The 27932-nt window shown below is 29.7% G+C and overlaps 1 long non-coding RNA gene across 1 annotated transcript; it reads right to left on the reverse strand.

The window, feature by feature from the left end:
* Positions 1–24508: 24508 nt before the first annotated feature.
* On the reverse strand, positions 24509–25931 carry LOC121116311 (uncharacterized). The gene is made up of 2 exons (XR_011779608.1): positions 25730–25931; positions 24509–25641 (listed from the first exon to the last, which is right to left on the reverse strand). It is a non-coding gene; the product is annotated as an uncharacterized lncRNA (long non-coding RNA).
* Between the last annotated feature and the right edge of the window lie 2001 nt (positions 25932–27932).

Consider the following 27932-nt stretch of genomic DNA (forward strand, 5'->3'; position numbering starts at 1 on the left):
AGTTTTTAATTGTTACTAAAATTACATTCAAAATTAAATAATAGTTATTTTATTAAAACAAATATTGAATCAAATAATTATGTTCAAAAAAGATTGTTCTTTAAATTTAGCCTACTTTATATTATTTTAATACATATATTTACTAATTTGATTAATTTATTTTAGGTAATATAAATTAATGAGTTGTAATTTAAGTGTTTACTATTTCTTAAATATTAATAATTGGTTGACAAATAAAGATAGTATACCAATTTTGTAATTTACTCCGTACATGTACTTACATTCCGTATGCTGAAATACAACTCAATACAAAGATACAATATTAAGTAAACATGTTTGTTTGATTATTATGGATAATATCATAAACAGAGTCTTCTATAGCTTCAATATTAATGTGTCAGATTTTGCAGCATTGGACTCTATTTATCACTTTATACTATAATTCATTTGGTTATAACATCTGACGTCCATGGCCATCTCTGTTATATATAGATCCGGCTAACCTTTCAAATTTTTTGATTACAGCTTCAATAGTCAATTTCTTTGGAAAATCACAATTAGGTACTTCTCCAACATCTTCACCCTTATATAGGCGGTTCTTGGTAAAAAGTTGCCTTTGAGGCTTACATGACCACAATTTGCAAGAGGATAATATACATTATTATTTTGAATTTTCTGTTAACAAAATAAACATAAGTCAGGCTCTTTGTAGAAGGGAAAATTATCGATTTGTTGTAGTATACTCTGAGTGATTAAGTTTTAAAGATTGTCTCAAAATCTGATATATTGTGAGATAGAGAAAAATTTGTATTGGATATTACTAAAATAATATTCAGTAAGGATAAAAGCAAAATAATTTATTGGATTATATGTCTAAATGGCAGCTAGTGGAAGACAAATCTGAGCCTAAATGACGGTAAGTCTGAATTCAAATGAATGAGTTTTTTACTCAAGTCCTGATTTAAATGTTACATACACCTCTGAGAAGACTATTTTAACTAGGTAAAAAAACTTATCTTACATTTCCGTGATTGATCTTCCAAACCAGTTCTTCAAAAAATAAAACAAGTTTACAGATGTAGTCTGACAACAAAAAAGAGAGCAAAAATAATTTTTTTGTTCTAAAGTGAGTGTTGATTATATTTATAATCTTTAACAAATTATGCTAAATGCCAAGTAACAAATTATTTTTATTAAATCTTATGGGGGAACTATGAATTGCATCTTGAGTTAACAAAATTGATTGTCGCTACAAAATAATGAGAAATTGGAATGGAAGAGCTTAGCTTAATGGACAACCCGGTAGGGACAAATTATTCCATTGGACTCAAAGTGTGTAGGTTTGCATACCACTAGTTTCAAGAGAAAGAAATATATTTAATGTATATGAACTTCAAAGACAATTCCTAGTTCAGATGGAGTAATAGTAACACTATAATATTTACTCTTACTTAAACAGTACAGCTCCATCTATTCAATTAAAGGATAATAAAATATAAGACAATTTGCGACAATATCAGTTTATTTAATCCAATAAAGGATATAACTCTATCTACAAAATATTGGATATCTTAAATTATCAAAGAAATTTGGAATACAAGGGTTTTAAGCTTTAAATAAAATAATAGGCAGTATATATATATATTATATGAGGTAATAAAATATATTGGGGTAATTCCATGCAAATGCCAACCTCACCATAACAAAATATAGTTGCCATATTAATAACTAAACCTTCTTAAAATGCATCATCAAGGTCTATATTCTAAAGTACAAAATGTATTTTGAAGACATAAAATATATTTGACCACAATATTCATGCAAATACATGTTTTTCTCATTACAATAAGGAGACACAATACTGTAAACATTTATTTTTCAGTGAACAAAATTAAATGACTTTCTGAATGGCCAGTATGACAAAAAAAAAAATCTCCTACCGATATCTTTTTTTTCATCAGGAAGTGCCATTGTGTCAATATAAAAATAAGTTGTGTACTTTGCGTCTTTCCATTAGTTGGTGGAACGTGATGTTATGATGTCCGTTTATGGGACGACTCATGGAATGTCCATAACGTTTTTTAGGAATCGTTGTCATTAAACATGCATTTTGAAAGCAATTTCAACCAAACATTCTAAGCATAGCTAACTTTTATAAAGATGATATATTAGCAACAATTGTCATCCTGGTCTTATTTTTTATTTTATTTCCAAGCGTTATAGACGTTACTTCTCGACACAGCTATAGCTATATAAGATACTATGGTTACTGAATTTATAAAAAAATATACTAATAGGTGGACATATTACTTTATAGAAAGCATCTTATGAATGTAGTAAAGGGCTAATAATGATTTTTCTTTTCTTTTTGAGGGGGGAGGACGAGTGAAGCGGGCTGTCATCACAGTTGAGTTCATATTACAGGGAATTGTCAACACTGCTGCGATTTTGCCATAGTCGTTGCAGAGAGATGCCTAAACATCACCATCGAAGAGATTATTCCTTAGAAGATTAAGGGCTTCATAGACAAACAAGAGCAAGTGTGAAGGTTGTAATATACTGTTCAGCCATCATACCTACACACTTTTCTCTCATCAACCAACAGAACCACAAAAAGACGACACAAGAACCCAAATTCAGTTTCTACGAAAAAATGAGATGTTGTTTGTTCCATTAATTTTGATTATGATACTTAAAATAGGATTTTATGTTTTCCATATGTCTTGAATATGAATTTAATATGCTTTAAGGTTTTATGCCTTTTAGCTTGTAAAGAAATAAATAAAAATCAACAAATAACACCAAATAACAAATCCCTGAGTGAGAGAGTGATAATGTGTGTTGATATTTGTATTTGGTTAATAGTTGTGTGTGTGATTTTGCAGCAAAGAATAAAAAGTTAGGTATACATTAAATATGTGCACAGTCACTTACCAGCAGCTCTCTCCATAAATTTCTTCACCAACTGAACAGTTCTCAGTTTTAAGCAGAGGGCTACGTTCTTTCTGTTGGCTGTTTGGTATTCCTAAACTAAACAAGATTCGGCCTTCCAGACTGGTTTGACTCTTTAATTGAAACTCTAAAGTTAAACATCCATAAAACAAAAATGTAAGATCCGTAACGGCAATTTTTTGTGATTATTTCTTTAACAGGAAGAAAAAGTTTTCCCAATAAAATGATATATAACATTATTAGTTTTTGAAATATAAATTCAGTGAGCCCAAAAAGGTTGTCCATTTTGGTAACATCCATAATGCTGTACATTTTGTCACGTCTATCAAAATCAAAATGTTCAAAACATTTTATATTGCAGGCTTATCTTTATACCAATATGTGTTACTAAAATATGTATATTCAATTTTTTAATTCAAATAATACCTTGTTAATGTTAACCTTAGTTTCAAAATTTCTCTCTGAATGTAACGTCCATGACTATAGAATTGTCCATTGGGATTTTCTCATTTTATCGATTTTTATATAAGATTATTTATATCTTGACGCATGACAATTATTACAAACACGGGATGGGATATATATCCAATTATACGTATATATATATATATATAAAAGAGAATGTTTGTTTGTGTCCTTTATGTAGAATATAGTATTTTCAATTTCTGGAGCATTTATTATTTAAGGAAAAGTGAACCAGTTATCAAAGATTATTTTTTGACATTTTTTTTTTGGGAAAATTAAAAAAAAAAAAAAAAATACTTGATGTTTGTACGTTCGCGCCCCCGTGATTCCTAAAGAAAGAAATATATTATATGTATACGGATTTAATCAAAGAATTTCTAGGTTAGATCGAGTAATTATAATACTATAATGTTTACTTATACTTAATCAGTGCAACTCCATCTAACCAATTAAAGTAACATTAAAAAAAAAAAAAATGGATGGTTTGAGTTTCTCTTTCCAATTCCAATGGATAGTATTATGACTTTTTTTTCGAAATTTGTACAAGAAAGTATTTTTTCAATTTTCTTCGTGAATTTCTGTTAGGGAATGTTTAAACAAAATAAAAATAACTTTTTTATGCATATATGTTGGTATGCTATTTCAAGTCTATCACACAATATTTTTTTATATTAATAATAATACTAATAAGGTTACTAGAGCCCATAAATAAGAGTATTTTTACGACGAGATTAACTGGATTGATAAAACTAGTTTTGAAAAATCCAAGAAAATTAAAATTATCAGGATGTTTGTTGACTACGTCAAAACGTTCTTATAATAATAATTATTAGTATATGTAGTATATAGAGGTATTTTATAAATATTTTATTTCAATTTTCTCAATTAATTTGTCTATTTTCAATGTAATTTTTCTCTTCCTTTTTTGCCACAACAACGCCAGGGGAAACCTTCACTAGTAATAAATATAAAAATAAAAATGTGCAAATATACTGTTGTACAGGCATACATTTTGAAATTTGTCTTTTACATTTTTTAGCAAATCAAAATAAATCAAACAAATAATTAAATAAACATTACAATTCCATTGACAATCATAAAACTAATGCATGATGGATATAATTCATTTATCAAGATCAAGACTGTCATTCTGATATTATTTAAAAATAAAATATAAATAAAAACAAACATTTTCTCTAAAAATACCAAAATAATATTAATAATATCATGTTGTAGATACAATTTTAATATTGATTTGATTAATCGTCAATGAACCCCTCATCCCTGAGAAAAACTTGAAAAAAATATGACAAGGTTAAAACTGATATTGTAGCTTAAGTTCAATAAATTATAATGTAAAATTTGTAACAAAAGTTATGTATATTCTAGTGGGTCAACATAAAAGCAATCTTGAACAAAGATCAAGATTGGAGAAAATTTTTTTTTTTACCTTATACCATATACACACGTCCCCATTTTTTAAAGATATATATGAGACAAATTTAGGTCTTGTATGCAAATTTCTGGAATGTTTTTAACTACTAAAGGAATTTAATTATTACTTCAAACCTTTTATTGTCACAATCAATTTTGATTTCTTTAATTAAAATTTTCTGAGCCTCCTAAGGGATTAAAATTAGTCATGGAAAATGAAGCTAATGCATCTAATAATATAAACGTGCTTTTGTGTTGACAAGTCAAATATTGTTTTGAACTTTGTAAAGTTTGCCCCAATCTCCCCCTAATTGCCTCACTAAACAAATGTTTTTTGCTAATATATGTCTCCTTTTTAACATAACGATGCAATAAAACATATATATGTAATCAATTAACAAATAAAGAAGTTATGGAGTTAATATGGCATATGTGTGCACCAAAGCGTAACACCTTGTCAAAAAATCTTATGAATTTAATAATATGAGACTTAATTAAATTAAAAATATACCAAAGTATATTTACTACTTGAATTTATTCATTCGGAATAACTATTCTTTATCTTGTACATATAATGAGATATATAAAATTGCATTATAAAGTATGCATACCTTCATAGAAAACATAAATTACAAAAATTATATATACCCATATTGAATGTAGTATTTTTTACTATTTTTGGAGAAAATTTATTTATGTACATGAATAAATGTGCGCGTGAATAAAGATTAAATATTTACATGTTCATCTATGGTCGTTTTTTATCTTGGCAGATAATTAAAAAATAAATTATATAAGAAACGATCATTAAAGTTGAATTACTTTTCAAGTTTATTGTGAAATAATAACAGGATAGTTAAATAAGAAAAGAAAAATAATGCTCTTTTTTTAAACGATAATTTACATTGACTATGTGTATTTACTATGTGTATGTTAAAGTGGCTCAGCTGTAGCACCATGAAAAAAAGTCATCACTTATAATTTTAAATTTTATTTTATTAGTTTAGATAAGTCATTTCTGGTGAGTGTAAAAGCTTCACTTGAAAATAATAGCAAGTAAAATTAAACATAAAAAGTGGTTATAGAATTATTTGCAAAAAAAAAAATATATTATTGTATAATTTGTCATATAGGTATTTATTCAAATAAAATTTTATTTAACCGTCATTTGGCCGAAATTTGCAAAGGAGTTCCGAAATTTCTTGTTAGAAAAGGGGCAATGTTACTCAAGTCTTCACATCTGCTAATATTAATATACATAAAATAATCATAAAGTGTAATACAGAATCAGTTCCTGCAAGGATATAAAGTTTATTTTTCAAATCTTTAGGAGGAGAAATTAATCCCATATGTATAAGTTTTTCAATCTATATGCAACATTTATTAAATTTTTTAGGTTCAACGGTCGTCTCAAGTATATTATATTGTTTTTTAAAAAATTATAAATTATTTATAAGAGCGTTCCTATACTTAAGAGTATAGCTCGAATTGAGAGTGATGTACAAATGAAAATTATGGCTCTCAGAAACAAACAAATATCTAGTAATTATAAGGTATACATGTTAAATTTCAATTGTAAATGTTATTGGGATCTTTGATGTTACACATAATTATTTATTAGTAATTTCCATTTTTTTCTCAGTTTTATTTCATTTTGCTTCATTGCGTGCTGTTAAAAAATTAACCTCTCGTCAATAGGGTTTGCCAGTAGATGATTTATTATAATATTTTTTTTAATAAGCAATATTTTAATGTTAAGAAAGTTTTAGTGACAGTTTCAAACAAACACTAAAATATAAGGCAATAAAGTAGAATCGAGTTAAAAAAATATATGAACCTAAAATTTCCTGATAGCGTTTCTAGATGTAATAAGTGAATTTTTAAAGTTACTTTCTTGGATATAATTACAGCTCTATATGGAAGGAGATTTAGAAAAAAGAAAAAATGGTTGCCAAATTTAACCCTTTTGGGACCATAAGGGCCATAGTGATATTTTCATCCATCTTTTTGACATTTTTTACTCAATAGAATATACAAAACATTTTTTTTTAAATTTGCAAAGAATATATATCTAGGTTTCGAAATATTTTTCAGGATACCGGTGTCACTATTGTCCTGAAGAGTGTAAAGGTAAATTAATAATTTTACAGAAAAATTATTTTTTATTCCCGTTATTATTTCCTAAAGCATACACATTATTTATGTTTAAAATAAAAATAAATAAATTTTCACTTATAAAAATAATTAAACATCTATTCTTTTTGAGCATGATAATCACTCCAATAATATCTTGATTTTTGTCCAGAAACAATACATCAAAATACTTTTTATGAATTACATTGAATATGAGCTTTATTATTTCCTCTCTTCTATATAATTATTCCTAGGTGTTGTGAAATAGATTGAGGAATGATTTATGGGAGTGATGCATGACTTGTTTTCAATTCTTTTCGAATAATTTTTTTTGGTAAACAATCTGCAAATGAACAATAGAAATATAACAACTGGATGATTTTTGTTTCAATCTATAAGTAAGAGTCTTTTGATCCATAATATCAACACCTCCAATTACAGAGTTGTATTTTTTTTATTATGGATGAACAGAGGACGACTATTTTTAGATTTTTTCATTTTCACTCTTCTTAAAACCGATGAAAATTGACTATAGCGTTCCCAACTCGTGCCAATAATATTTACTTTACAACTGACAATCCACTTGAGAACTCTACTTCTCTACTTCTAATATTATTTTATATTTTATTTGAATTTCACTTTTACTAATACCTTTGTTCCTTATTTTCTTTCTTCCCAAGGTATAACTTAAACTCAAAGATATCCCACTTTGATGGAGCACTTCACAACCATTTGAGATCCTTTTTTATAGGTTTATACTTCATATATTACTTCCAGGACTTTTTTCTTTGAATTTAGTCATATTTTTCTCAATCGACTGTTCCGGAGCATCAGACATAACAGACTGAAATCCTTGGTTTAAGTGGTCAATTATTGCTCTTATTTTGTAAGCTTTTTCCGATTTATATGCTTCTAAGTTATTAGCAAAGTGAATTTTTTGAAGAAAGAACATAAATTGAGTTCAAGTCATTGCATTATTGATACCCTCACATGATATAAAGTTATCAACCCACCAATAAAATTTCAAATTTTCATCCCTGACATCTTGAGATTAATTCCCTGGAAGGGGCAGATTTCGTCTACATTTGTGACAAACTCTTTTTGTGTTCTTTTCTAAGTAAAAAAAAACTTACATATTCCCCTAAGGGTTTAGTTGACTCCTAAAAAGAATTTATAAGTTCAAGGATACTCGGATAAGGATAAAGCCAAGGCTCATGGAGGTGATAGTTATGAAGAGTCTTTTTTTTATAAAAATATTAAGAATAATTTATAAACCTTAGGCTAGCTGCATGAAGATTAAAAGTTGCAGATGAGTGTCAAAATGTATTACGTATAGATGATTTCTTCAGTGATATATTTAGCAAGATTGAGCAGTAGGAAAAAGTTTTTTTGAGAAGTTATTTCTCTTATGCTATATTCAGGCTTTAAAAAGGTTAAACTACAACTTAGAGGAGAACTAATAAAATTAAATCATTATTTGCCTAAATATACAAAAATAATTATTATAATTTATACTGTACCGGGCCGTGCAGAATTATTCACCGATTTTGTTCAGAGCATATCGCGTACAATAATGACATTTGAATGACTTGAGAAACAATTTATTCATACATTTTTAGAATAATAAAATAGTTTGTGATCAAATTTAATCAATGTAGCCACCATTTGACTCAATGACACTGGTCAGGCGACGTCTGAAGCTGCCACAGACTTGCTGGATGTAATCGGCGTCCATGGAGGCCCAGGCCTTGTTGACAGCAGCCTTTCAGGCATTTATGTTCTTGTGTCGTTTTTTGCAGGCCTTGGTCTCCACGTACGCCTAGATAGGGAAGTCTATTGGGCTCAGATCTGGGCTCTGAGGGGGCCAGTAGTCCTTGACCAAAAGTTCATGTTGTCCTTCAGCCACTCCTGAGCTTTCTTGGAAGCGTGGGAGGGTGTTCCATCTTGTTGAAAACCCCAAGGAGAGTTGCCGACTATGGATTTGATCCACGGAAGAACCTTGGATCCCAGAATCTTCACATAATCCTCCGCTGTTAATCTGAGCCAGTGAAGAACCATACCGGCTTCATGGCCTTCCCGTTGGATCTCCAAACATCTCCAAAGCTCACAACACGGTCATTTTGCCTGTTGAAAACAGGATCGACCGTAAAAGTTTTCGCATCTGAAAAAATGATGATGCGTCCAGATGAGCTCTTGATATCATTCAAGATTTTCTTGGCACGCTCAAGTCTGACTTCTCGCTGACGTTCAGTTAGCAGAGGGCGTTCAGTACGCCTCAGGGACTTTCCTCCAGCCCTTTTCAATGCCCTTGAAACAGTTGATGTCGACGTTCTCATCTTTCTGGCCATGTCGGCAATGTACCTGTTGGGAGTCCTCTTGAACACTGCCTTTACTCCCCTTGTTGAGACAGTGGGCTTCCTGCCAGCCCCAGGGGAAGGCTTGAGATCACCCCCAGCCTCCAAGCGCTTGGAAACGTTGTAAATTGTCTTTAACATGACCCCAACCTGTTCCTTAATGTTGTTATGAGGCACTCCCGCTCGGAGGAGGGCTGTAATTTCGATCCTCTTTGTTTCCTGATTGGACATGGTCTCACGTGTGGCAGTTGTTACACTCTCACAGGAAGGATTTTTGTTTATTTTAACAGTAAAAATACGAGACAATCAGATTGGTTGCCACAAAAACTTTTAAAAAGTATATTTACATCATCGGTAATTAATTTTGCACTGCCCGGTAATTAAAAAAACGAATGAACTTCTGCATTTTCTAATAGTAAAATATATCATTAAATAATGATGGGAACTTATTTTACAAGTTATCTTTTTTTTTTTTGTATTTATTGTTCCTAGTTTGCCTTCACAAGAATCTTGTATTAGTCTTCTAAAACTTTGAACTTGGCTTTCCTATAGGTATTATTGGTCCATTTTTTTAAAGCCGTTTTTACAACTTTTTGATATCCCTATTTCATAGTTAAGGCTCTGTCTAAAGACATCTAAACGATCAATACATGATTATAATTCAAGAATAAAAAAGGTGAGGTATGACTTATTGCTAAAACTGAGTTTCTTAGTGGACTGTTCCGCCCCTTTGGGGATTCCAAAAGAAATTAAGCAAATGATTGCTTGGGAACGTATTCCTTCAAATCAAAAAGACTAATATTCATTTTGAAGTACTATTGAAGAGCAGATAATGATTTGCATCTTGCAAATACATGGGTAATTGAGTTGAAAATCTTTCAACAGTCCTTCCTTGGCTATTTGAAGTAAATACAAGCGTCAAAATTTGGAACTGAGCTTTAAATTTCCTATCCTCCTTTATAAAAGTAAAGGCTTTCATTATTACCATGCCTCATGTCTGCGGCATATGAACAACATCAATATATCTCTAATATACTTTCAATTATGATCCATGGAGTCTGAAGCAACATCTTCAGATCCCAAGGTAAAGGGAATAATAAAACTTCAAAACTGTTAGCATAGCTTGGATAAAACATTCCATATTTAACCTTTGATTTTTGCATTGTTATCATATCATGGATTATATAATTTTCCACCTACCGGCAGAATCATACGTTGTAGAATATTTCCAAAATAATCTTTGATGAATAATTAATGAAATATTGGCACATTTGGCCGAAAAATGTTATTTAATCTATTGTTTTATGAGATGGAATATTTAATAGAGTTTAAAATAATGTTAAAATAATGAGAATTGTACATATTCTTTTACCTCATTAATTTACTATACAACCATTAATATGTTTCATGTCATGTGCAGAGGTAAATTAATGATAATGCTTGTGGAGCATCATATTTTTTATTAATTAATAATCATCATATAACCAAGTATAACACAATCGCATGTGGTTTGAATGTAGTTCAAATAATTCCCCGTTGCATTATTATAAATAATATGTTACTTAATCTCCACGGCGACCTTTGTTATTCTTCAATTACTATTCCTCTATTTTTAAGAAAAGTGTACGACCATTAATATCGTATATCATTTGTGTCAGAACTAAAGGGCTCAAGGGAAAATTTGCCCCAATTTTTTGACTAAGTGTAATTAATAAGTAATAAAATTGCAACTATGGCGTCACAACTTTAAAATTTGTTCCCTTTACCTAGATCCTGAAGGTTACTTATTTATCAATGGAATTCCAAATTCATGATACATACGATGCATATTTTAATAAATTTAAAAAATTATTCAGATTAACAAGTTTTGTTCTATTGCTAAATTTGTTATATGGGTAATTCCATGCAAATATCAACCTCACTATAAAAAAAAAGTTGACATACTAATAACAAAACCTACTTAAAATGTATCATTAAGGTCTATATTTTCAAGACATAAAATACATTTGATAACAATATTCATACAAATACATGTTTTTCTCACTACAATGATGAGACGCAATACTGTAAACATTAATTTTTCAGTAAATAAAATTGTATCACTTTGTTAATGGCCAGAATGGCAAAAAAAAATATCATACGGATGTTTTTTAACCTTACTTTTCATCAAGAAGGGATGTTGTGTCAATATATTAATTAGTTATTTACTTTGCTACTTTCCGTTGGATGTTGGAACGTGCTATTATTGATGCCTATTTATATATAATATTATTTTAGGAAAAGTTGTCAAAAAACATACATTTTGAAAGAAATGTCAACCAAACATTCCAAGCAAAGCTAATTTCTATATAAATGACATATTAGCAACAATTGTCATCCTGGTGTTATTTTTTATTTTTATTTCCAAGCTTATTGGACGTTACTTGTCGACATAGCTATAAATATTTATATAAGATAAAGCATGCTAAAATTACTGTATTTATCAATAAATATACTAACTGGTAGAAATATTACTGTATGGAATGGATCTTATGAAAGGAGTAAGGAGCTAATAATAATTATTTATTTTCCTTTTCGAGGGGTTCAAAGGGGGATGGGGAGTTGGCGGTGTGGGAAGCGCGGTAAAGCTTGTTTTTAGCATAGCAGTGTTCAACCGACAGGAAATTATACACACTGCTGCCACTGTCACTGTAAGATATGCCCAAACATCACCATCGAAGAGGTGAGTCATGAGGAGATTAAGAGCTACACAGACATACAGGAGATGGAGGGCCAGTGGAAGATTTACCCACCCTTCATGGCTCACAGGAAGTGCCTCATGTTGAGGTTCTGTCATGGGGACGGATCAAACACAGGATGTACTCTACTTCTAGGAATCATACCTACTCATTTTTCTCTTTTCAACCACCAGAACCACAAAAAGATGACACAGAAACCGAAATTCAGTTCCTACGAAAAATGAGGTGTTGTTAGTTTCATTAATTTTGATTTTCACATTTAAAATATGATTTTATGTTTTCAATATGTCTTTTATGTGCTTAAGGCCTAGCTTTTTAGCTGAGTGTGGATATATGTATTTGGTTGTTAGTTGTTTGTGAGATAGAACTGTGTGGCTCTGTAAGAAAGAATGAAAAGATAGGCATACATTAGATATGTGCACAGTCACATATCTAATGTAATAGCTCTCTCCATAAATTTTTTCTCCAACTAAACAGTCTACAGTTTGCAGTTTCCAGTAGAGGCCTGTGTTCTCTCTGTTTGACAGACAAGCAACATTCTTAAACTAAGCAGTATAACTAAACAAGAGTCGCCTGCACAGACTGGTTTGACCCTTTAAATGGGCCACTGAAGTTAAACTTATGTGGGGAAAGCCCTGTTTATGATGGTGTTTTTGTATATTTCAGACGTGTAACATCCGTAACACAAAAATGTAACATCCACAACGGCAATGTTTTGTGATTATTTCTTTAAAAGGAAGAAAAAAGTTTTTCTTGATATTGTTTTTGGGTACCTCAAATTCTCCACCACATAACAATATTTAACATTGTCAGTCTTTCAAACATAAATTTACTGAGTTTTTCTTATGTCTTCAGTGAGTCCAAAAACCTTCAGCATTTCCGTAACACCGGGTATTTTGTCAATTCTCTCAAAATCCAAAGGTTATAAACATTTCATATTGCTAGCTTATGTCCATACCAATATGTGTAAATGAAAATATGTATATTCAATTTTCTAATTCAAATCAATAGCTTGTTAATATTAAGCTTAGTTTCCAAATTTATCTCTGAATGTAACGTCCATAACTCTGGAATTACCCATATTGGTGAATTAATGAGTGTTTTTTGAAGAAAAATATTAATTATACTTATTAATTATTATTATACTCGCATAAACACAAAAAAACTTAGCAATATCAAAAGAATGTTAAGATTTTTTTTTTTTTTTTTTTTTTGAAAAATAGTTCTCCGAGGTAATGGTAATTTCGTAAGGCCTGACGAGGCAACATCCTTTCGTTAACGAACTTTTTTTTCATGACGAATACGAAAATGTAACAAAAATTATGTAGAAAATTAAACTAACGAAGACGAAACTCTGACCAAGACGAAACTCCGACCAAGTCGAGAAAAAATGAAAGATAATTATGACGAAAAAATGATGATGTCTGACAAAGATTATATTATGACACTGACGAAACTTCGAGAAAAACTAATGACTTACAATTACGAACCCAAAAAATATCATTGAAATTACTGATGTTGATGGTTTGTGCAACATGCTCCTATGGTCTTACAACAAACTCATTACACAAAACTTTTCTTAGAGCGCATTAGATTTAATTAATAATGAAGTGCCTGTGTAATGTTTATGTATAGGTTACTGGCTATGTGTTAAATACACGTCAGAATGGGCAATGTGCAAAATTCCCATAAGAGCTGGCATTTTCAAAAATTCCCGGCAATCTATAAAATTTCCAATAGAGTATTTCCCTCATCAAAAGGAAAGAAATATATGGATAAAAATCAAAGGAAATAACAAATTCATACAAAAACTTCAGCATTTAAAAATGAACTGTTCATTACTTTATCTTGATTACAATTAACAAAAAAAAGTATATGCCTAGCAAACAATCAAGTAAAATAAAGTATCTAACTTTGAAGCTAAATTTTTTTTTATATAATTGTCCCAAATAATTATCGTTTTAAATGGGTTGAAAAAGGGAAGGAATGATGTAGCTGTTATTTTTTGCTATTTCATTCTAAGCCCATCCAGCTTTAATTTAAGACATATGAGCATACTGCTATAAGAAATAAATAAAAAAATCATTATCCATTATTTACGTATTTTATGACATTTCTATACTACAATTTTTTTTGATTTATACCTTGTTTTAACTCATTGCTTATGTCAAAGCTTTGAATTTAATAGATTTTTCTTCGGTAAAAATTAAGTACAAATGTTGAAAACTTAAGAATAAGTATATGTTGCAACTTTCTGTCTTATATAATTTTCGACACTCGGCGGGAAAGTCTCTTTTTCATATGTTTAGTTATTTGTTTATAACACACAAAATAAATTTTACATAAAGTATTGAATAAATGTATATTGATTTGTATATTTAAAGAATCCAAATTAATTGTAATACTGTTATATACTATAATGAATAAAGTGATAAGTTATATTCATTATACGGAACAGTAGAAATTGCTGATAAAAAGCTATCTTTTGCAAAAAAAAATAAATATATACATATTTATATTTATAGATACTTAGGTGTTTTTTTTATTTTTTATTAATTTAAATGACGAAATTGCTGAGTCAGAATTCCTTCTTGTGATAAAAAATTACATGTGGCAAAGTTTGAGCATAATTAAAAAATGCAACTAATTCAAACAGTTCAAAATACAGCTTTTTACAGTTCATAAATTTTTTTAATATTACCTGGAATTATAAATAGTGCAATAAAATCTCACACTGTAGATAACCGACCAGAAATTAACAACGGATTCTCCCAAGAGACGATTATAAAGAATTTATGGCAATCTCAATAGTATTTCTTGTTAGTGTTACGAAATGTAAAATAAAATGTATGTCATTGAGTAAAATGTGTAAGGCTCATGGGTTATCTAAAGTGTTGTATAGTGTTAAAAAAAAAGTTATTAAAGTAGTACTTTAAATTAACTTCGTAAGAGGAACGAGGATTGCTGAATATTTGTGTTTATATTTACTCAAAATATATTTTAAGGCATGTTGCTACATCCTGAAATGCTCGATTTAATTATTGGAATTTGATGTAATCACTAAATACATATTCAGAAATCAATAGTCTAATTCAAATACGGCATATCAAAAAGTTTTTAGTTTTTATAGTATTTATCTGAACAGCTTGTTCTTATGGCATTATTTGATTGTCGAGTCAGTTTGGCATCCAAAAAGAAAATAATTTTTCAAATGAAAATATAGAAAAACAAGAACAAAATTCAAAAGAAAAATGTATTCACAAAAAAATTAGAAGACTTTGCTACAAACAAGACAAAGAATATCATTCAGATGCTGAGACTCCCAGAAGAATTTTAAAAAGTTTACCTAAAATTATGGGCATTGACTATGATTATAAGAAATTCCTTTCAATGATTTATGCTTTCAAAGTTATCAATGACCATGCAGAATGAGAAGTGGCACCCAATAAATAATATAGTTGTTTGTTAACAAATGACAAATTGCAGCTTTAATTCTTATTACAAATCGTTGGAGAGCATCAAAAGATTTAACCGAAATTTGGAAAAAAATGTATCTTGGTTACCATAGTATATTAGACATATCACTCGAAAAAAAAAAAAGACAAGCATTTATTAATATGTAAACTGTACTAAAACGCTTGATAGAGTAGAAATTATTATTTTTATGACATCGCTCAAAGACTTTAACAATTAAAATAATTATTCGACTATTTTCGATTGTAATTCACATTAATTATATATTTTCCTAAAATAAAGTAAATATTTCTCAGCGTAAATTCAGTAATTTTGAAAAAAATGATAAAACAATAAGTGATATCGTGAAATGTTTTAACGATAATTGAGAAAAAAGTCTCTTTTTTGACAAAATTCACAATTTCAAAACCTTGAGACCATTGACCCACCTCTAAACATTGTTCTTTTTTGTTGAAACTTTGCCAATAGTATTTTTTTATAAAAAAAAACGGCTACCCGAACATTTAAACAAAATAAAAATACACTATACTGTATATTAACTCAAAATTATTATTTTTATGATATAAATTATTGTTTATTGTAAAAATAAATATCATAAATATAAATAGCAAAAACAAAATTTAATTTTTTTGATGATAATTAAGACAAAAAAAAAGCTCTGTCGTGAACTGATTTCATAATAATTGAAGAAGAAGAAACTTATTTTGGAGAAAACGATAATAATACTATATGAACAGAAAAGTTAAATTTATTATATGACTAATCGTATTGGAACAACAAATAATTTTTACCATGAAATGTAATTTAACCAGAATTAAAAGTTATTTATCGAATCAGGCGAATGGAAAATTTATTTCAATAACGTTGGTTTGATTAAATTCACTAGTAAATGAAGGCAAATAATTTTTAACGTATCGTATTGATTAATCATAAAGATGAAACATATACATTAAAAGTCATTTGGTAGGAACATAAAAACAGTAAAGTTGTTTAATTAATCAAATTTCCACTTAGTTTTTTTAAAAGTATTAGTATATTTCTAATGAAGTAGTATTTAAAATATTTAAAGTTGTAAGTACAGGTGTAATTAAGTGGATTGAATTTATAAATTTCTGAAATGTTGGGAGCTTCAATATTTTTTACAATTACAATATGTAATTATAAATGGTTTTTTAATGAATTTTTGGAGAAATTTCAACAAAAAATGTTACACATTTACTCACGTGTGATTTTTTGGTCGTCGACGTTTTTTTTTCTAAAGCTATAATAAAAATTATTTCAAAATGCATGAATAGATTATAAATTAGAAAGGTATTGTGGCAATCTGTAGCTTTGATGAACAAACTAAAAGAATAGAAAAGGACATTCCTTCTTGATTTTCATAAATGTAAGAAAATCACAGCGACCTTTATGTGAGAAATCTGTATGTTATATATAGTACATAATTCATTAAGTTAGTTTTATTATTTTGCAGCAATACGGTGCTACTCTCTTTTACTTTGTTTACAAACTAATATAAGTAAACAACGTTCATGCCCTATTCTTGAGGAGTTAGCATGCAATGATATATACAGTCCAGATTGTATTAAAAGTTTAAACCATACCTGAAATAATGTGATATAAAATTGAGCAACGACAATTTTGCTGAAAGAGAGTAAACTGAAGAGTGATTTTTTCAATAGCTATAATTTAATAAGGGTTAATAAGAATAAGTCCTAGTTGTATTTAAAGTAGAATTGAGGATTGAAATCGAAGTATTACCATCTATTTTAGCTAAGCTGCACTATTTAAAAAAAAATCTTCAAATCGATTGGAATACCATGACCCTTTTTTGTTCTTTTTAAAATAACAGCAGTTCTTATAATGTATAACTTTATATATATATATATTCTTATTTTCAACACAAATAATACCTAAATTGTGAAAAGTATTAATCTTACACCTTCAGCTTCTAAATATTTGAGTAAACATACATGTTCATTGCATTTAAGTTAAACAATCTTTTAATTTAATAAAGACAATGAAAAGTAATTTTATTTTGCAAATAAAACAAATATCTATAATGATAAGAACATTTACAAAAGCCTTATATTCAATTAAGATATCATTTTCATTGTCCTTGAAAATACATTTACACTCTAAAATATCCATAAAAGAAAAATGCTGCACAGAATGTCAATTATTTATTATTCATACCTCTTACTGTTAATGTAAGAATAAATTAACCATTATAATTAACAATGTACATAACGTCAAATTATAATATTTATAAATGCCACATATGAAATAAATGCCTCTTCATTACTTATAAACTTTGCTATCACTTTTTATAATATTAAGTTATAATCATATGTTGCTAAAAGCGAATTCATATCTTCCAATCTGAGGTGCCACCTACCATGTCTTATATTGGTTACTATACTTTATCCTTTTCGAAAAAAAATGTGCATAATTATAAATTAAACATAACCATGTGAAACACAGAAAATAAAAAATATTTTTATTCGGATGAACTCAACACCATGTTCTAATACAAAGTTTTGTTTAATAGTTGCGATTGTGACGTATTCTCGAACGTGTCACGCGAATTCATTAGGTACATCTCCATATCCATGGAGCTCCAATTCGTCGAACTGACCAATTACTTCCTCAGACAATCTCGATATAGCATGGAAGAATTTGGCCTTTTGATCTTTCACACCTTTGAGATGAGATTGTGCTACTACCAGGTATGCCCCTATGAAATGAGCCTTCTTTTTAAAATTTTGAACGTTTATTGTGTAAACGTCTTCTTCTCAATTCAGCGTGAGAATCAAACCGTAAATCATTGAGTGCGTGGCCCATCGATGCAAACAAGTGATAACTGGAAGGCCCCAGGTCTGGCAAGTAAGCTGCATGAGCAAGAGGTTCCCAGTTGTAGGGTTCAACAAGCTGGCGGCTGGCTAAAGAGCGATGGAGTGGTGCGTTGTCATCAAGGAAAATTACCTTGTGTTGCCTGGCTTCATATTTGGTGTTTTTCCGGCGTATAGCATGGTCGACGGTCAACACCCACATGTTCTGTGAGCTGTTCTTGTGGTGGTCCATCATCTTCATCAAGCAATGCTTGCAATTCGGATTCTTCAATCTTTTTTGGTGGCCGGCCGTGCTCTTCATTTCTCACGTCCAAATCATCACTTTGGAATTTTTCAAACCACCTGAAGCACTATGCTCTGCTTAGACAATGTCCAACATAAGCTTCCATAAGAATTTGATGGGCTTGAGAATCTTTTTTTTTGCAATTGGTAACAGAAAATCAATGATGTCCACACATCGTAGTTTGTAGGCACACAATTAGAGCAAAAAAAGTACCTTGTTAAATGAAACTATACAAATAATCAATTAAATATTATTGCTACATGCCGAGATAAGAATTTAGATTTCGAAACCGGCTTATAATGTCTAACAGGCGACACCTAGGTACGAATAGCCGAAAGTCTCATTACATAGGCGCATACCTAATAATTATATGAACCATTGTTTGGGGCGCTTTGTCCAAGAAGGAAACGACTTAACAGAAACAGCGTTATTTTCCATAATTTGAGATATTATTTCTTTATTTTTAGTAGAAAAGTGGTGCTATAACATATATATTATTTACTCCACGTAGCAAAAAATAATATTTTTGTTTGTATTTCATGTAAATAGGTGCTGCCGCATTATACGTCACCATTGTAGTACTCGGCCATTTCAAGACTTAGTATAAAATTTAAGTAAACCCCCTTTGTTATTATAGATATTCCTTTATTGACTACCTTACTCCCTCTTGCCCCCGTTACAATCAAAGGTGCCACCTACCATGTCTAGACTTGGTTACTACACATGTAAAAGGGAGATGAAAGGTGAGTCTAATGATGTAAATTACTGCTTGAAACAAGTCTTATTAGATAATAAGTAAAGAATTATTTATTCTTTAGAGTAAAGGAAATTTAATATTCATTTCCACAACTAAAATTTTCGAATATGAATTCACAGGTTTTATTAATATAATATTAGAACCTTATTCATTTGCTCACTGAGGTAGAAGCGTCCTGGTACAACAACAACAAAAAATATAGTTTTTTATGTTAAAAAATATGCATTTTAATGTGGGGTGACTTAAAACCCACTAAATTAACTTGCATAAGGAGTTAAAGGTCCTATTTTTTTTTGGTCCCTAATCGATGAGAAAAAAAAAATGTACAAGTACATTTTTTTTAACTAGTATCAATTTATTCTGGTGCTCAATTAATAACATTACAAAAACAGTAAAAGTATCTAAGTACATAAAAAAATGCAAAGACCATATAATTTTTCAAAGAACAATAAAACGACACAAAAAAAAAAATAAGTAAAAACCCTAGTTCATTAAAAATTTTATATAATTTCTTGCAATGTTTAAAATAGATGCACCAATTTCCATTTTCTTTGCCTTGATTGCATACACACAGTACTGTATTTTTACGATTACTGCATGCAAGTTTACGTTGCTTTTCGATATTAAAACAAAAAAATCCTGTTGCTTTATTGGGCTTTCGAAATCCACTTCTAATTCTTCTGCCAATGCGTCATATATTGGCCGCAGTTGTTTGGATTCATATAGAATGTGAGATGTTGCCTCTTGCTCTTCCCTACAAAAGTAGCAAAGTTTGCCGTTGCTTAAAAATGCTGACACTTCCAGGGTTCCAGTGAGCACACCGTCAGAAACCCATTTTTCAGAAGGAGTTAGCAATAGCCTAATGGGTTCTGGAAACTATTAAAGGTTTGTCTTTCGGTAAGCTGTATGTTTCTTCGCTCTAATACATAATGAATTAGTGGTAGTGATGATTCACACACAATTTTTATCTCAGCGAGTTGTTGTCTTAAACAAAGCTCCTTCGTAAAATCAGAAGTATGTTCATGTCGTATCTTCTGTATTTTAGAATTTTTTAAATTTTTTTTTATGCGTCATCGTAGCTATAAGATTATCCTTGTAATTCAGGAGATCATCCAAGAAAAAACCCGGCATTTTCTGAAGAGAAAAGGGAATTTCTATCAAGGCATCTTTTAATGGAGCGTACCCAGCCATGTCTAGTTCAAGAGTATAAAAAGTATCCTTTACTTTGTTAAGGAGGGAAGCAATAACAATAAGAGATCCATAGCAACTATTAAAAGAATTGCTACTATGGGATCTACTTGCTTACATCAATGTTCTTGAAAAAATGTACAAGTATATTTATTTTTAGAGATTTTCAGTTACTATTACTTTGATTTGAATCAAATGTCACTATTAATTATTTGCATCAAGTTTTGTTTAATGCAAGTTTGAAGTATTATCTTATTCATTTGATGAAGTTAAATCAAAATTTGTAGGATATTTTTTATTTTATTCTGATAAAATATCAACTTTAATCACACAAGATTAAGTCTCCTTCAATTATGCTTCAATTTCAAACGTCTTAAAAAAAACCTTATAGTATGAGTTTTTCTAAGAATGATTGATTCAACCTTTAACATCATAACATACTGTAAAGATCAAATTATTTTTGATATATAAAATGCTTATAATTCATTTAAAGAAGATTTGGTTTGATAGTGTATAATTAAAAGTATATATATTAATTTTAGATTTATACATTTATAACGTTTAATATTTACAAAAGTTATTACTTTTGTAAAATATTGTATTAAATCTTTATAATCAATATATTTTCCTCTTTATATAAAAAAAATATTGGATATCTTGTTAAAATAATGTGTTTTTTTTTAAGGTTTTGTATATAAAATATTGTACTTGGTCTGCCTACTTCACTAATATATTGTGCGAGTATGTACATACAGATTTTTTAAGTAATATAATATACAATTTATTTGGAATAAGCAAGAACTTTTTTTTCTATGTGTTAATTTATCAAAGTATAATATGTACATAGTTTTATACATTGTACGGGCCTCCAGTATTTTTGTTCCGTTTATTCATATAAACATTCATTAATCATAAAGAAATTGAGTGTAACTTCCGTTTTACTTGTTAGCCTTGGGTTACTGTATAGGGTGGGGATTTTAAATCAGGAAAATTTAAGGATAATGTATATGGAGCCACATCCTCCAACCTGGCCCTGAATCTGGCACGGTCCTTGATGAGGAACTCCCTGTCACTTTTATCCACTGCCTCATGAATAGAAGCCTCAAGGAGTCAATAGTGTTATTAGAATGTATATTGGTTTCTCTCTCCATGACGCCCAACTTATATAGTTTTTTTAGTCCTTAAAATGTTGTTCTTCCCTGAATAAATAATGTTACAGTTGCTCAATTTGTACAATTTAAAATGGGTTCCTAAAATGGCATCCGTTAACATCAATTTAAGTCCTTTTGCATCATTATCTATGAAATTATTTGTTGTCTTGTGTGTGCACCCCCATGGAGGTACACAATAATGGCAACATGGGGTTCGTATAGGAAGGGAATTTCTAGGGTTTTGTATTTTTTATACAGTTTGGTAAGCTGAACCTGAGAATGCACTTTTGTAAGATATTGAGGTCAAAAGTTATTCCAAATTTGATAGTCCTCCCCTATCTATATGAATAAAATGCTTTTAAAATATATTTGGCCCATACAATCAAAAGGAAACTTAAATGATTTGTATCCAAATTGGTTGAAATTAAGTTTGCATTTATTGAAGAATAATAATCAAATAACTATCCATGTTAATCCGATGGAGGTCTAGCAAACTACAAATTAAAGTAACAAAAATGCATCGTTATAATGAAAGAGCTATAAATTGATGGATTTTATTAAGTATCTTGAATTAGACTAAGGTTCTAATTTAATTTATGTACGGGAATGCAAAACTATAACCTAACTCTGATTATAGTTTATAAAGTTTTTTTTTCTAACACATATTTTTATGGTATAAGCCTGTAAAGTAGTTCAAAATCGACAATTTTAATCCCTCAACAATTCTTCTATCTACAGCTTAGTTCCAGAGGCAGCGATTGTCAAAGGTTCTAGCCCCACAACTCTCAATTGACGATATTTGCATAAGCTTGAAGGTAATGTCAAAAAGCTGACAGAGTGAGGATAATACTTCAACAGAAATTTTGGTTGTGGTGGGCACTACAAAATACAGATTGATGATGTTTATCAGCGAAAATCCAATTTAGCCAGTCAATCTACTATAAGGAGTATTTTATCTCTTAGGACATGATTTGACTTTTATGATTGTAATAACATATCTTTTGATTTATTTACAAATAAGATGTGCGATTGTTTCATATTTCTTATCTCTGGCTCCATAAAGTATATTTTGTTTCCAAAGGTCATTACAGAAAACAAAAAGTTAAGAGAATATAAATGTTTTTAAATTTTGTGTATTTGAACAAAAAAGTTCTCTATGTCAATATTCATTCTTTATTTTCTATAAATTTTTTAGAAAAGTTATATATTTGTATAAATTTCTGCTTTTAACGTTTAGATTTAAAAATATTTTAGCTTTTGAGGTTTTTTAATAATGTGAGGGCCTTGGGTAATGTATCTCTTTTTTATCATTCATTATTTTTTTAAGTTATAGTTTATACTTATTGCTCTAGGGTAGAAATTCAAAAAAATATTTTAAAATTTATGAACCTTGACAATTGAAAATTCAGAGCACCTCTTTTTCTTATGTCCATCCGTGCGGCAATGAATTAACAGAGTGAAAGGGATGGACAAGATGGTCCAAATATCATATAAATAATGGATAATTTTGATGAATGTAGGATACTCTTTAAATATAAATTAAGAAGAAGACTTTTTCAATTTATGTGTCCAACATTTTTTTTTCTTTATAATGTTTTTAAACAGTGATCCTATGAATATTTTTATTCGTTGAACAAATTTTTTTTTGAAATAAATCTTTAAAAAAAAATATTTTAATTAAAATCTTTATTTTGTGAAGTAGATAGGAGGTAACGGATTTCTATCCAGCAAACTTTCATGACACACATCCAGATTTAGGAATTTTCATTACGAGAGAAACACATGAAAGTGGAAGCCGCCAAGATAAAACCTCTTACCTCTTTTCCCAAATCGGATTATAGATAGTAACATGGCTGGCAATGATAGATTTATAATTTATTATTTGTTACCAGAGAAGTTGTATATATATATTTATTTTTTTTGAAATTCAAAACCAAAAACTATGACGATTTTTGTTTACCCATACCCCAAAACCTATAAGTCTATGGGGACAAAATGTGTAAGTATAGAAATGCCATTGCAGTCTACAAACACAGTAAAAGTGTTAAAATATAATTTTACAAAGTCATCACATGGTATTACATATTTAATACAATCTGTAAAGATTTTTCATTTGATGGTCACTATTCTTGTTTTAAAACTCATCCAGAGGCCTAACACTTAAAATATATTATCACAGTCCATTCACAGTTCCCTCAAAGTTAAAGAAGAACATTATAACGTGTCACATTTGACATTGTTGAAAAATTCTTCTAAAATTTCAATCATGAATTATTATAATATTAGGTCCGTTAGGATTTTCTTCTAAAATTGACGTGTTCTTTTACATTTTCCAAAGAAGAATTTAATGTATATTATGTTTCAATTATATAAGCTGTAGATTCATTTCTAAATACGTAGCCAAATTATTCTCTGAAATAAGAACAATATAAGTGAGAGTTAATAAATAATTTTTTTAGTGAGATTGGTCCCCATTATAAAGCAAAGGTTCAGTTTAGTTAGATTAATATGAAATAGCATAGCTATTCGAACACCATTGGGACTTATATGTTTTCTTGGCCTGTAAATAAGTCTTATAGAACAAAGTGTTACGTTTTTTATCCATACTTAACACTAAAACGACGGATAGTAACGACCCCCTTAAACGACGGTGGATATCAAAAATGATACCCATTTATTTTTTAATATTTGTAACTGTTAGTGGTTGATAAAATTAAAAGTAATGTGTTAATTTTTATTTTCTCCGAAGACTTATTATTTATTTAAAAAAATAAACATAACTTTTATAATAACACATATAAAGAAATTAGCATTGTTTACAAGTTATAATAGTTTTTTCAGTACCAATACAAAGCTTGCATACGAATCTCTTAAATTTACAATAGGTTTTGCTTGCTAAGTGCCGTGATTTTTTTGTACAATTGACTGTACACCAGCTTCTATTTATAGTTAAACAGTTTGATTGCGATTGAAATAAATGATTATTTTCTTCTACCGGACCGTGCAAAATTATTTACCGATGATGTAAATATACTTTTTAAGAGGTTTTGTAGCAAACAATCTGATTGTTTCGTATTTTTACTGTTAAAATAAACAAAAATCCTTCCTGTGAGAGCGTAACAACTTCCACACGTGAGACCATGTCCAATCAGGAAACAAAGAGGATCGAAATTGCAGCCCTCCTCTGAGCGGGAGTACCTCATAACAACATTAAGGAACAGGTTGGGGCCTCGTTAAAGATAATTTACAACGTTTCCAAGCGCTTGGAGGCTGGGGGTGATCTCAAGCATTCCTCTGGGCAAGTAAAGGCAGTGTTCAAGAGGACTCCCAACAGGTCCATTGCCGACATGGCCAGAAAGATGGGAACGTCAAGATCAACTGTTTCAAGGGCATTGAAAAGGGCTGGAGGAAAGTCCTGAGGCGTATTGAACGCTCTCTGCTAACTGAACGTCAGCGAGAAGTCAGAGTTGAGCGTGCCAAGAAAATCTTGAATGATATCAAGAGCTCATCTGGACGCATCATCATTTTTTCAGATGAGAAAACTTTTACGGTCGATCCTGTTTTCAACAGGCAAAATGACCGTGTTGTGAGCTTTGGAGATGTGCAAGATAAGCACCGCTATGTGGTAACAAAAAAGCTAATGTTATATCTGTAATGATGTTACGTTTTGCAAATGATGATGGACCTGAGACTTCCTTCAAAATGTTTTTGGCTAAAACGGGCTGAAATTTCTCCATTTACTGTTTGTTTGTGCCAGATTGTGCTATCCTTGGCAACATACATTGACTCTTCTAATAAGTCGGTTGATTTATGTTTCTTAGAAGACGGGAATTGAGTCACTTGATTGCATCCTGGCATTTCTTGAAATGTTAAATATACCAATTAGTTGTTAATAAATACATCTAGTATATAGCAAAACTAATAATGGTATTCAAGAAAATTTCTTACCGACAGGCTTGTCAAAAACATCAGAGTAGTCATCAGAAGAACTTGATTGAGGTGGTTGGACATATTCTTCATCTTTTTCCAATTCAAAATCCTCACCTTCTGAATTGGAGTACGATGTGCACTCAAGATAATGTCTTATTTCTTCAATGGATAATATTTTCTTGGACATCCTTGCACAATAAAAGGTGGAAGCAGAATGGATAGTTCAGAAAAATCTACGTTTATATTTATACTATAAATGTACACGATTCCTATCTAGAGAAGTTTATTCATGTTTGAACTTGTTTCAGCCTGTTCAAACAGGCTTGAGCCTGTTCATAAACAAATGAAGAACAAACATATTATTTGAAATGATTGGGTATCAAATATGATACCCACGTCTGTCTAGGTAGTGTTCACTGTACCAACGAAACGAATACTAATTTATTTTTTTATGATTAATAAAATAAATTATGAGAATTCATGAACTTATAAACAAATTCAATCAAGAAGTTTTTCACATTATTTCATTGAATCCCAAATGGGTATAAAAAATGATACCCTTGTTGTTCTAGTGTTGAATAGCGTTTTAAGCTAGTTGCAAACTTGTTGTACCTATTAAAAATAGTGTATTGGACCCTTCAAGGGGTTGATTTTAATTATATATTAATGGTTCGGTGACCATTTTTTGTTTATATTCATGCTATCTTTTTGTTATTTGTAGTAGTTATTTTTTTTCTTTTTATTAGTAGTGTTAATAAAAACCTTATGGTGAATACAAGTGGGTTTTACTTTAAAAAGAGATTAGCTCAGTCACAAATTTGGAAGAAGTATTGGGTTCTTACATATGGTCCTTCAAGCCGGGTATCATTGGGATATTTTCTTTTGTAAAATAACACCAAATATTAGAAATTTATCCTGGAACTATTACAGGGTTCAAATAATGTTTTGAAACGTCCATTGGGGATTTATTGAATGAAACAAATGTCGAAAACTTTGATTATTTAACTTTAAAAGAGTGTCAAAAATGTATTTTAGAAGAATTGGACAGTTACATCCGTTGATTCGTCCGTGGATGAAAATGGATATTTGGATTTATCTGAGGAAAAAAACAGTTAATTACGGAAATTTTGTGAAATTAATAAAGCACGTAATTAAACTTTATGTAAAATTGAAAATAATAAAGTTAAATTAAGTCTTTGATTTGTGATGGGCAACAGTGAAAGAGAATAAACTACCTCATATTTCGAAGTTAGAAATCTCTAAATTTGATGCAAATTTAGTTAAGTTTCTGTTTTGAACGACACATACCGTTCAATTATAGATCACCAAAAATTAAAACATACATGAGACTTGTTTAAATGGCGCTATGTTGGACAAGATATCAGCGCTTTCAGTTATGAAGAAACTATGAAAATATTTATAGATTTTAGTGGATTTGTATACTTTTTAGTTTCAAAATTGTATGATAAAATACTGGCTTTACCATCTGGTAAGAGTTATGCAAATGATCTTTTTCAATTTTATGATGATATATTACATTTAAAACAAGCTTAAAAGACGATATTACTTAGTTTGTAATTCCTATCTAAGAAAACAAAGATTCTGGGCTGCTTTACAATGACTGGCAATAGAATGCCATGTCCATAAAAGAGAGATATAAATATTTCTGAATGTTAGTGGAACCTTTTAATTGCTAATAAGGTAACTGAATCATGTAACTTTCCTCTTACGGTTAAAACTGTAATTGGATCATACAATTTCTCTAGTGTGGTCGTGAAGATGAAAAATGAATGCCAAATTTGTAATGATACAGCACATACATATTACCAATGCCAAATTTTCTTGAATAAAAGTACTTCGAATCGTGAAGTTAAGGCAAGATTATTTGGAGTCTTTTTAATTATATTATGAGAGGACATACCCCTCAAAACTGTTTATGTAAAGAAGCATGTATGACTTGTAATGAAAGGCATAATTCCTTTTTTCATATAAATAATTCTGTAAATAACAAAACTGAAATCAACTTGGGACCAACGGTTACTACAAGATCAACTTTATACGTGACAACTTGTACTGAGATTGTCATTGAAAGAGGGAACGCCCCCGTCCTTGTATAATTGGATTGTAAATCTCAAATTAGCTTGATAACTACTCGAATTGTCAGATGAATAGGACTTTTATGGATTGAAATCATCGATGTCAATTAGTGGAGTAGCTAATA

The sequence above is a fragment of the Lepeophtheirus salmonis genome, chromosome 4 (assembly GCF_016086655.4).
Source record: "Lepeophtheirus salmonis chromosome 4, UVic_Lsal_1.4, whole genome shotgun sequence".
Classification (NCBI taxonomy): domain Eukaryota; kingdom Metazoa; phylum Arthropoda; class Copepoda; order Siphonostomatoida; family Caligidae; genus Lepeophtheirus; species Lepeophtheirus salmonis.